The sequence below is a fragment of the Giraffa tippelskirchi genome, chromosome 10 (assembly GCF_054371585.1).
Source record: "Giraffa tippelskirchi isolate mGirTip1 chromosome 10, T2T-mGirTip1v1.2.pri, whole genome shotgun sequence".
In the NCBI taxonomy this organism is placed as follows: Eukaryota; Metazoa; Chordata; class Mammalia; order Artiodactyla; family Giraffidae; genus Giraffa; species Giraffa tippelskirchi.
The window spans coordinates 125,113,664-125,126,146 of NC_137284.1; the positions used below are offsets into that span (position 1 = coordinate 125,113,664).

The 12,483-nt window shown below is 38.5% G+C and overlaps 1 protein-coding gene and 1 non-coding gene across 18 annotated transcripts in view; one reads left to right on the plus strand and one right to left on the minus strand.

The window, feature by feature from the left end:
* SUGCT (succinyl-CoA:glutarate-CoA transferase) overlaps window positions 1-12,483 on the minus strand; it is a 714,763-nt gene that overhangs the window by 296,283 nt on the left and 405,997 nt on the right. The window lies entirely within an intron of this gene.
* Window positions 11,872-11,944, plus strand: TRNAS-ACU (transfer RNA serine (anticodon ACU)). Its single transcript has one exon. It is a non-coding gene; the product is annotated as a tRNA-Ser (tRNA).

Consider the following 12,483-nt stretch of genomic DNA (forward strand, 5'->3'; position numbering starts at 1 on the left):
GGAGACTCCCATGGACAGAGGAGGCTGGTGGGCTACAGTCCACGAGGTCACAAACAGTTAGACACAACTGAAGCAACTTCACATGCACTCATGCAACTAGAAAAAACTACTAAATATATCAGTAGTAAAATATATGTGAATGGTCATGATGCTCCCATTTAAAAAAAGACTGAAAGATTGGATTTTTTAAGTTAAAACAAAGTAATAAAAATTTAATTCAAATAAATGAATAAAAAGATAGGCAAATTCAAATAAAAAGAAGGTAGAAGTACCAATGTCAACATACAAATATGTAGAAATTTGAGGACAAAGCACTAAAAGGTTAGGGAGGTAAATAATGACAAGTGCATAATTAAGTTTTAAAAATATATGAATACCATTCATGAACCTGGATATATGAAACCAAAACACAACTAAATATTTAACGCAAAAAATCAGAAACAAAGAAAAAATGGTCAGATCCATGAGAGGAGGACTGAACTCCCATAGGAAACTTCTAGTCTCAGTCTTACTGGCCTGAGGAGCCAGAGGACAAAACACAAGGAAACTACAGCTACTGGAAGGAGAAGGAAGACCTGAGTAAGAAGAGAACCAGAAAGAGGGAGCCCATAAACCTGGCCTCATCTATGATAACCCCCTGTGCATATAACCCTAACAGCTGAGGCTAATAAGAACTGAGCCAAGATTTGAGGTGCAAAGGAGACAAAGTTTGCGCTTTGAATACAGCAAAATTCAGTGCCTATTTTTGAACACCAGCACTCTTCAGAGGAAACAATAGAATGGGAAAGACTAGAGATCTCGTCAAGAAAATTAGATACCAAGGGAATATTTCATGCAAAATTGGGCTCAATAAAGGACAGATATGGTATGGACCTAACAGAAACAGAAGATATTAAGAAGAGGTGGCAAGAATACACAGAAGAACTGTACAAAAAAGATCTTCACAACCCAGATAATCACGATGGTGTGATCACACACCTAAAGCCAGACATCCTGAAATGTGAAGTCAAGTGGGCCTTAGGAAGCATCACTACGAACAAAGCTATTGGAGGTGATGGAAATCCAGTTGAGCTATTTCAAATCCTAAAAGATGATGCTGTGAAAGTGCTGCACTCAATATGCCAGCAAATTTGGAAAACTCAGCAGTGGCCACAGGACTGGAAAAGGTCAGTTTTCATTCTATCCCTAAGAAAGGCGATGTCAAAGAATGTTCAAACTACCGCATAATTGCACTTATCTCACACACTAGTAAAGTAATGCTCAAAATTCTCCAAGCCAGGCTTCAACAATACATGAACTGTGAACTTCCAGATATTCAAGCTGGTTTTAGAAAAGGCAGAGGAACCAGAGATCAAATTGCCAACATCTGATGGATCATCAAAAAAGCAAGAGAGTTTCAGAAAAACATCTATTTCTGCTTTATTGACTATGCCAAAGCCTTTGACTGTGTGGTTCACAAAAAACTGTGGAAAATTCTGAAAGAGATGGGAATACCAAACCACCTGACCTGCCTCTTGAGAAATCTGTATGCAGGTCAGGAAGCAATAGTTAGAACTGGACATGGAACAACAGACTGGTTCCAAATAGGGAAAGGAGTATGTCAATGCTGTATATTGTCACCCTGCTTATTTAACTTATATGCAGAGTACATCATAAAAAACACTGGGCTGTTAAAACTCAACATTCAGAAAACTAAGACCATGGCATCTGGTCTCTTCACTTCATGACAAATAGATGGAGAAACAGTAGAAACAGTGGCAGACTTTATTTTGGGGGGGCTCCAAAAACACTGCAGATGGTGACTGCAGCCATGAAATAAAAAGACACTTCTTGGAAGGAAAGTTATGAGCAACTTAGCATATTAAAAGGCAGAGACATTACTTTGCCAACAAAGGTCTGTTTAGTCAAGGCTATGATTTTTCCAGTAGTCTTGTATAGATGTGAGAGTTGGACTATAAAGAAAGCTGAGCACCAAAGAATTGATGCTTTGAACCGTGGTGTTGGAGAAGACTCAAGAATCCCTTGGACTGCAAGGAGATCCAACCAGTCCATCCTAAAGGAGATCAGTCCTGGGTGTTCATTGGAAGGACTGATGTTGAAGCTGAAACTCCAATACTTTGGCTACCTGATGTGAAGAGCTGACTTATTTGAAAAGACTCTGATGCTGGGAAAGATTGAAGGCAAGAGGAGAAGGGGGTGACAGAAGATGAGATGGTTGGATGGCAACACCAACTCAATGGATATGAGTTTGAGCAATCTCTGGGAGTTGGTGATGGACAGGGAGGCCTGGCGTGCTGTAGTCCATGGAGTCGCAAAGACTCAGATACGACTGAGTGACTGAACTGAACTGAACTCTTCAGAGGAGTATACCAAAATAGAGAGTCTCAACAGATCGGTTGACAATGACCAGAAAACAATCCAAATTTACTTAGTATATACCTCTTCCTCTCACAAATTTTTCCCCTCTTCAGGAAAATATAACATTTTTAAGAGAAAAACAAGCAATGAAAATGTCCCAGTTATTAGAACTAACATTCTGAGATGTTTCCACTCAATCTTCTTTCCTCTCTCCTTCATTCAGAGTAGATATGCATGAGTTTGGAAAGCCCTCCCAGCTTTATTCTCTCACAGTTGTTGCCTCTGCTAGAAATCTTATAAATTCAATTTTATTTTGGTGTCTGCCTCTCTGGGGACCCAGCTCTACAACTGGTCTGAGAAATATAAACATCTAAGCCAATGCCCTGATTCTCAAAATCTGATGGTCTTGACAACTGTAGTTATTAACAGAATGTAGACTACTAGGCCCCACCCAAGACATTTTGATACTGAATTTGCCTGTCCAATAAGTTTCCCAGTGATCTTGATACTACTGGGGTCACACTTTGAGAATCACTAGACTGAGTTTCACTCTCCTTGGCCCCAAAGCAATGAGATGATCAGGGAGCTCAGCAACCATATTTCCAAATGTGATTGTATGGTTTCCAAACTGGGTCTGGAAGAAATCTGATGTTTCAGCATCTTCTATAAGAGGAAAGATATAGCTTAGGAGGCCAGAGTCTAAATCTCCCCCTACATCAATCAAACCAACTCTTAAAATCAGTTTTCTATATTGATATTTCATTTGACAAAAGAATAAAAGGATGAGAAATATATTTGAAAACAATGGCTCTAACTAAACTCAGCCAAGCCTTTGCATTTAAAATGAGGAAAACACTGACATCTCCCGCCTCTGATCTAGCTGACTACCTAGACAACACTCCCCAGTAGCTATTTTGAACAGCTTCCTCCTATGAAGCAGAAGCTGGAATCAAGATTGCTGGGAGAAATATCAATAACCTCAGATATGCAGATGACACCACCCTTATGGCAGAAAGCAAAGGGCAACTGAAGAACCTCTTGATGAAAGTGAAAGAGGAGAGTGAAAAAGTTGGCTTAAAACTCAGCATTCAAAAAACTAAGATCATGGCATCCAGCCTCATCACTTCATGGCAAATAGATGGGGAAACAATGGAAACAGAGACTTTATTTTGGGAGGCTGCAAAATCACTGCAGATGATGACTGCAGCCATGAAATTAAAAGAAGCTTGCTCCTTGGAAGAAAAGCTATGACCAATCTAGACAGCATATTAAAAAGCAGAGACATTACTTTGCCAGCAAATGTCCGTCTAGTCAAGGCTATGGTTTTTCCATTAGTCATGTATGGATGTGAGAGTTGGACTATAAAGAAAGCTGAGCATTGAAGAATTGATGCTTTTGAACTGTGGTGTTGGAAAAGACTCTTGAGAGTCCCTTGGACTGCAAGGAGGTCAAATCAGTCAATCCTAAAGGAAATCAGTCCTAAATATTCATTGGAAGGACTGATGCTGAAGCTGAAGCTCCAATACTTTGGGCACGTGATGCAAAGAACTGACTCATTCGAAAAGAACCTGATGCTGGGAAAGATTAAAGGCAGGAGGAGAAGAGGATGACAGAGGATAAGACGGTTGGATGGTATCCCTGACTCGATGGATATGAGTTTGAGCAGGCTCCAGGAGTTGGTGATGGACAGGGAGGCCTAGCACGCTGCAGTCCATGGGGTTGCAAAGAGTCGGACAAGACTGAGCAACAAACTGAGCTGATGACCTCATTCTAACATTCACATTCTAGGTCTGCAATAATACTCAGGCCTCTAAGAGCCTTCTGATTTTCCTGATTCACATGTTTTCTGCTCTCAATGGATTGGAAGTAGCTATCTCAAAATCTTTTAAACCATAACTGAGAAGCATTTCCTCTGGTGAGGGCATACCCCTTTTTCTAACTTCTTTCTCTCTTGCCTTTTCAAAACCTGCCACTCTTATTTGACAGCTGCAAGACAGAAGACAAAATAGAGTTAATAACCAAAAGCTGCAAAGCTGCTAACATTCAATCTTCAAACTGCTGCTCTACCAACAGATGAACACTTTTCATTAATTTCACTTTTTTAAAAATACATTCCTGCTCTGCCATTAGAGCTGAATTGCTCAAAAAGCTAAATGAACTTCATGATCCTTATTTTTTATCTTTATGCAAATAAAAGGGCCCATCTCTTACTGTTCAGTACTAACTGACAAAATGCCCGATGCAAGCAACAGTGAATTATAAAAGACTGATTGTTCAGCAATACTGTCCAATTTTCACAACCCAGGACAAGCATTACACATGATATAACTATTCAGGTACAGGTGACTCAATCTGAAGAAACCTAAGAGATTTTTTTTTAATTTGAAAAACTTTATTTAAAAAGTTCCCCATTATACAGAGTGAAGTAAGCCAGAAAGAAAAACACCAATACAGTATACTAATGCATATATATGGAATTTGAAAGATGGTAACGATAACCCTATATGCGAGACAGAATAAGAGACACAGATGCATAGAACAGTCTTATGGATTCTGAGGGAGAAGATGAGGGTGGGACGTTCTGGGAGAATAGCATTGAAACATGTATATTATCATATGTGAAACAGAACACCATTCCAGGTTCGATGCATGAGACGAATGCTCAGGGCTGGGGCAATGGGATGACCCAGAGGGATGGGATGGGGAGGGAGGTGGGAGGGAGGTTCAGGATGGGGAACACATGTAAACCCATGGCTGATTCATGTCAATGTATGGCAAAAACCACTACAATATTGTAAAGTAATTAGCCCCCAACTAAAATAAATAAATTTATAAAAAAATAAAATAAAATAAAAATAAAAAACAAAAATAAAAAATAAAAGAAAAAAATAAAAAGTTCCTACGTGCTAAATCTTTTAACCAATTTATTTTTTTAATGAAAGATAATTGCTTTATAGAATTCTGTTGGTTTGAAACAGCTAAGAGATTTTTAATTTCTCTTCCACTTTACCACTCTATATAGGCCAACTTAAAGAACCGATAGGATGTCTGAGATTAAAAGAAGGGGATAAATGGAGTTTAAGTATATGTTTGATATTGATTAGAAAATATGACAAAGAATTTAGTGGAAAGAAGCAACTAGACAACTTCTTGTTTTGAACCAGCTAGTAACTCAAATGTCAAAATGTCATCCATCCTCTCCTCTCTGTGATTCTTAGGTAATTAAGAGCTATCTTCCAGGGGTTAAAATATGGAACTCATTCCCATTTTAAAAATATTGATGGTAAAAAGTTAACTCAGACAAGTCATAAACAGAAATAAAAGGCAATAACAACAAAAACTGACGGAGACTTAGTCCCCTTCTTTCAAAAGCATAACAGTTTAAACATTTTTCACATTGGTGGCCGTGACTTTTGAACAAAACATGTGAGGCACACAATCCAAAGAATTACTCTCAAACTTCTGAAATTTCTCCGAACTCCTCCCCCCGCCACAACTACCAACCACTCCTCTATCTTGTTGATGTATAAGACATACTGATAAAAAATGCTTAATGAGATAAGGATGAATATAATGGGGGTTGGGGGATCTTGAACATTGATTCCAATGATTGGGTTTCAATTTCAGATTCAGCCACTTAATAAACCTCGGGCAAGATATGGACTCTGTGTTTCAGTTTCTGTATCTATCCGTAGAGTAGGACAACCTAATTCCCCAAGACTGTTGTGAGGATTCAGTGGCATGGTGTCTACATGAACAATTCTAGGAGTTATTTGTAATACTAGGTGCTCAATAAGTGTCAGTTAATTGAAAGTAAAAACTGATTCACCCATAATCTATGGGGAGATTGAACTAATAGGACCTCTTTCAAGGTGACATACTTGTTCAGAAACATAATTAGGAATAAAAATTAAAGAGGTTTTAAATTATTCAGAAGTTCATCCTATAAAGAATTTTATTTTCTATACTACAGAACTAAGGATAAAGAAAGATAAATGAATGAATAAATAAATAAAACACGATGTAAAGAGTGCTCATAGCCACACATGCACAAAGAGTTGCTAGGGTGCATATAGAGGACAAGCTGCTGGGGGTGAGGGGAGGTTCACCTGTCTAGAGAAGGGTTTACTTGGCACAGAGACTCACAGAGGACTTGAGCCTTGGTTTTCAGTGTGAGTTTATCAGACAGATGTGGTAAGAGGATTGGGAGGGCGGGGGCGGGGGTGGTGGGAGCAGTGAGCATACCACACAGAAATCATGTTCATATAACATGATTTCAGAATTATATAATTGCATAAATTCACCATGAAAAACAAGAAGGAAGTCTCATAGGTGGATAACACATGCCCATTTATAACATGCAATTTTAGGTGAAGAAAAGTAGGAAAAATAAGAATTATAAAGCTCTCAGATCACACTCTCCAGGGAAAAAAGCACCAGGAATTCAATGGCCTGGTTCTAGCCAAGCCCTACCAGGTATTACCTGTGTGATCTGGAGTAAATCTCTTCAAATTCTGAGCCTCAGGGCTCTCATCTCTGAAAACCAAGGGTTGGCTTAACAGATCATGAAAGTTATCTGTCATCTCTATAAACCCTAGGATACAATGAAAATTGAAGCTCCATTTTACATACCTATTAATAAAAACAGATCAGTAAATCATTTAGCTCTTATTAAAAAAAACCCACTATTTTGAAAACTCACTTTACAGTACAGAAAAATTATATATACATAAATTTTATGTGTGTGTTATAGCTTATTACTTAGGGGGGAAATAGACTGGAGTAAGTCACACCTGGTTAAGGTGGAAGGGGTGGGAGAGAGGGAGGGAAAGGAATTTGAAATGTCTGCAGAGCTCATTAGTGCCTGATACCAAATGATTCAAGGACATCTTTGGCTTTGATTCAAACAGTTGTTCTGTTCTGAGTAACATGAAGACAATCTAAAGATCCACAGCTGGACTCTGGAAAAACTTGTGTGATTTTTCTGTAATAAAAGTAACAAATCTGCTGTGTAGGTTGCATGACCCAGGATCATTTCAGAATGAATCCTGTCAAAGCCCTGGGCCCAGAGGACCTGCTTTTATGCAATTTTGGTAAAAGATATGATTTGTTTTTAAGTTGCTCTGGTATTAAGAAAGGCTGAGCAAGCAGTTTTGAGAGGTCACAGCTCAAGTTAAAATAAAGAAAGTGAACATTTGTGCTCACACATTGAGATGTGTTTTTGTGAGTCTAATCTCTTCCCTCAGTCCAGGGGTTTCTCAGCCAACTCTCCAAACAATGCATCAAGATGAATCACTTATTCACATGGTTTAAATTCTGTCTCCTCTTGTTTCACAGAAGTTTGAGAAATAAGGGGACATGCCAGGTCTTTCTCAGACATACCCTTTGTTCTTCATTAATCACAGCATCACTGAAATCTAAAGCCATTAGAGACCTCACACATCATCTGTATTCTTAAGAAAGAGTTAATAGTTTAAACACTACAGTAATATAATGAGAATAAAATCATAAATTTCTTCCAGAAGTGTTAAGGTTTTTTCCCAGATGCCTTTTTTCCACTGCTACTCTTTAAATATAATCCCCATTAAGTTTAAGCACAGATTAATTCAATAAATAATTTTCGCTACTTCCTCCTGATCTTCAAGGATTGTAGTAACACAAATGTATCTGTGATCCTTACAAGCCCTTTACCCCAAATCCTCATCTTTCCTTCATTTACCCCCACAAAACTCTTCAGAATCATCTGACCACTGATGGATCAATGGACCCCAAACCATCTGAGAGCCAGAGATCTCCAAATATTTCTAGGAATGAATTTACTTATTTTCAAATATAGACCATAAACCTTATGGATTTTTCCCTTGGGTTGACAAAAGAAATATTTTTGCTGCTGTCCAACCAATAAATTTTCTGTACCCCTGACACACACCTGAATTTTTAGAGGCAATTTTCTAAACTAAAACTTACACACACAGTGTAAATTTTCAGAAGCTTTCCTCCTGGAAAGCCAATTTCTCACACACCTTGTAACAAACACTGACCACATCCTAACCAAAGCTAAGTACTGTGTAATGCTAAGCAGACCTGGGCCTGCAGGAAATAAGATGCCACATTCAGGACAGCTGTCAGCACTTGCCCAGCACCTGGCCTTCCACTCATCTCTCCCCTGCAATTAGCCAGGAGGGAGGTTTGGAGGTAAGTGGACAACTTCTGATCCCCAAACAAGGAAGAAAGTCACTTGATGGCTGTTTTGCAAATACCTTGCTGAGGTTGACCACTGTCTGACTATTTTATTTCTACCTAAGTGTTGCTTACTAACTCTTTTCTCCTAAGACATTTGAAGACCATCTTATACATTCCTACATAATCCCAGAGCATTCTAGAGTTCCACAAATTCACACTTTATTTTTAAGAAACAGGCTTGACAAAAGCTTTTCTGAAGACAGAAAAGCAGCTAGATGATGACGTCTGGGGTGGTTAGCAAAGGCTCAAATCCAGATTCGAGCCAGTGGATTTTATTCACTTACGCATTCATTCAATAAACATCTTTCTGATCATCTGATTTGCTCAAAGTACTGTGGCACATGCAGCAGTTGATATCAGAATAGAAGAAACAGCTTCTCCCCTCAAAGAGTTAATAGCTGTGTGTCCATGTACAACTGGACACTCCTATGTGTAGCAAGTTTAGAGTACAGATTTTTGGAATAGGAAAATAAGTACATGCATTTAGAAAATGCAGAAATCATTAGGCATGGAGCTCAAAACTGTAATTTTCACTTGAATTCACACTTTCATACAATGTATTTTATACTCAGCAGAAAAAAAATGTAATAGGTGATTTATAATTAAATATCGATCCTCTTTTAGACAAGGATCCTCAACATTTTGTTTAGTTTCTTTTAGTCAATATTTATGCATTGAGAGTGCTATTATTTAAAGAAGTAGTTAACACTTCAAGATAGTTAAGACGTGGCAAGCTTAACTATGAAAAGCACAACAAATGCAATTAATTTTTAAAGATCCTTTAGAAAACCATTGTAAATCAAATTGCTGACTAAAAGGGCAGTGACGTGATATTTTGGTCATTAGCCAGCTTTTATACAGGAGGAAACTGAGGTTCAGAAGGAAACAGGTCCATGTATAAAAATGTATAGAGTTTGCCCAAAGGAGACAGTTTATGCTCCAAATTCATAGTTTTTTGTTTTTGTTTTTTTAACCCTTAAATTCAACATAATTCTAATTAGTCTGGTTATCTGATTCTTCAACCAACAGAAAGCACATTAGAAAGAAAAGATCAAGTTACCAGAATCAGGAGCAATAACTGCTGCAAAGTCAAAGAAGGAACAACAACAATGAAGAAAGACGAGGAAATGACATCAGAACATCACAAAATAAAGACATCACACACATCACAAAATGTACAGCAGGCTCGTGACGTCAAATTAAGGACAATAGCTACATGCACATTAAGAGCTCCTCAAGTTTATCACTTTCAGTCTCTTGTTTCACTCTCCCCATCCTTCACTAAGTTCCAATCATTTTGCAAACTTGCCAAGGTCTTTCCCACCCAAGGGCTTCACTCATGCTGTTCTCTCTGCTTAGAAATCTTTTTGCCCCATTATTCACATGGTTACATTTTTTTCTTAAAGCCTGAGTTTATACAATAATGGTCACAGAAAATATTTGTTTAATAAATAGATGAAAAAATAAGTATCAATCTTGTTAACCCCGTGTTTTTCAGAAAACCTATCTTTCATATATTCCATTTAAAAAACAAACAGTGAAATAAATACAGTATGCCCACCAAAAATGCTTACAATGAATCAGTCTTACAAACGGAGAAGGCAATGGCACCCCACTCCAGTACTCTTGCCTGGAAAATCCCATGGACAGAGGAGCCTGGTAGGCTGCAGTCCACGGGGTTGCTGAGAGTCAGACACGACTGAGCAACTTCACTTTCACTTTTCACTTTCACGCATTGGAGAAGGAAATGGCAACCCACTGCAGTGTTTTTGCCTGGAGAATCCCAGGGACGGGGAAGCCTCGTGGGCTTCCGTCTATGGGGTTGCACAGAGTCGGCCACGACTGAAGCGATTTAGCAGTAGCAGTAGCAACAGCAGTCTTACAAATAAAAGCAGTAGCAACTCCAGGTAACTAGGAAAATTCTTATTTTATGAAATGTAATATAATCACCACTGAGCCACTATAGTAAGCCCCAACATACAAATGAGCTCTGCTCTAGAGTGCATTCAAGTCCAATTTGTTTGTAAGTCTCAAACTTAGCTTAGGTATCCAAATAACACAATCAGCTATATAGTACTGTACTGTAACAGGTTTATAATACTTTACACACAAATAATACATAAAGAACACACAAACAAAAAAAATTTTTTTAATTAATCTTACAATACAGTACCTTGAAAAGTACAGTAGTACTGTACAACAGCTGGCATACAGGGGCCAGAATCGAGTGAACAGGCAAGAAGACTTACTGACTGGAGGAGGAAGATGAGGTGGGATAGAGCTGAAGGATCATCAGCAACTGGAGATGGAGAGCAAGCTGCAATTTCACTCAAATATGATGTTGATGGCATGTACATTCGCAACTTTGAGAGCTTGCGATTGCAACTTGGAGGTTTGTATGTAGAGGACTTACTGTATTCCAGTGTGTCCATTTCTCTTAAGACCTACACTTTCCTTACTATACAAGCCAGGTTTGGTAACAGTGTAGTGATGAAGCTTTCATTTTTATGGGGGCAAGCTACATGTCATCAACTCTGGATATCATACTTCACATTTCAGTTGGAGAATAACTACATACATATTTCTGCCTATTAATTTTTCCAAATAATTCAATGAAAAACGATATTAACCTTATCATTTAGGTTGTGATTAAAGGTTTACTAAGGTTAAATACTTTTTAATGCCACTTTCTGTTCGGAATAGATCACAGGTCAAAAGGATCAGATGGTCTGATTGCTTTTAATAATATAACTCTGAACTATCAATGAATTAATTCAAGGTTTACTTTTTTATGATCCTTTCACATTCAGATAATTGAGGTCTTACAAGAGATTCAAACCCACATTTGTATCTTCTCAGTGACCTGTCAGTCCAAGTTGCTCACCAAAGTCTAAGGAAGATTCCTCCCTGCCCCAGTTGTGCCAATTCAACCCAGAATGGGAAACATTGAGTTCTGACACCCTTACAGGCAACCAAGATTTTGTGATGGAAATGAAGCTGACAGTTCTGTCAGAGATGTGAGAATCCAAATCAGATCCAGCTCATTCCTGCAGAGATGTGCTGGCTCTAAGGAGCCAGAGATAATAAAAGCAAGTTTAGTGGGTAAAATGAACAAATGTAAGTCAAAGACACATGGGAAGAGATATTGAGCCAAAGGCTGATTTTTCACACGTTACTGATCAGGTGAATGGTGACTTTGTCAAAGGTTCTTCAACCACTGGAGGAAAATGAGGGATAGGTATCCCCTTAGGATTCTGTGTGGCTTAGGACTTCCTGGTGGCTCAGACGGTAGAGCGTCTGCCTACTATGCAGGGGACCTGGGTTCAATCCCTGAGTTAGGAAGATCTTCTGGAGAAGGAAATGGCAACCCACTCCAGGACTCTTGCATGGAAAATCCCATGGACAGAGGAGCCTAGTAGGTTAGTCTATGGGGTTGCAAAGAGTCAGACATGACTGAGCAACTTCACTTTCACTTTAGGATTCTGCAGCTCCTTTCAGTGCAAACTTCCTGCCCTCTACATCTCATCTCCCTTACTTGGCATTTCAGGTAATGGAGTTACATGTCCCTGGTAGTATAAGTTCCATGATGATTTTCAGGATCCAAAGTCCTATTCCTTCCATACATTAAACACTTGATTTTTTAAAAGTCATCTTGGCCAATACATGTATTCCCAACAATCTTTTAAACAACCTTCAAAATAGATGCTATTATTTATGTTGTGCAGATAAGAACTAAGGATTATAGAGAAAAGTTAAGTTACTCAAGATCACACAGCTAGTAAGAAACAGAGCCAGGATTTAAACCCACATCCTTCAGAATTACACTACTATCTTCCCTTCTACTGTTGCTGATAGAATTCCCTCATTGAGGAATTTAAGGGT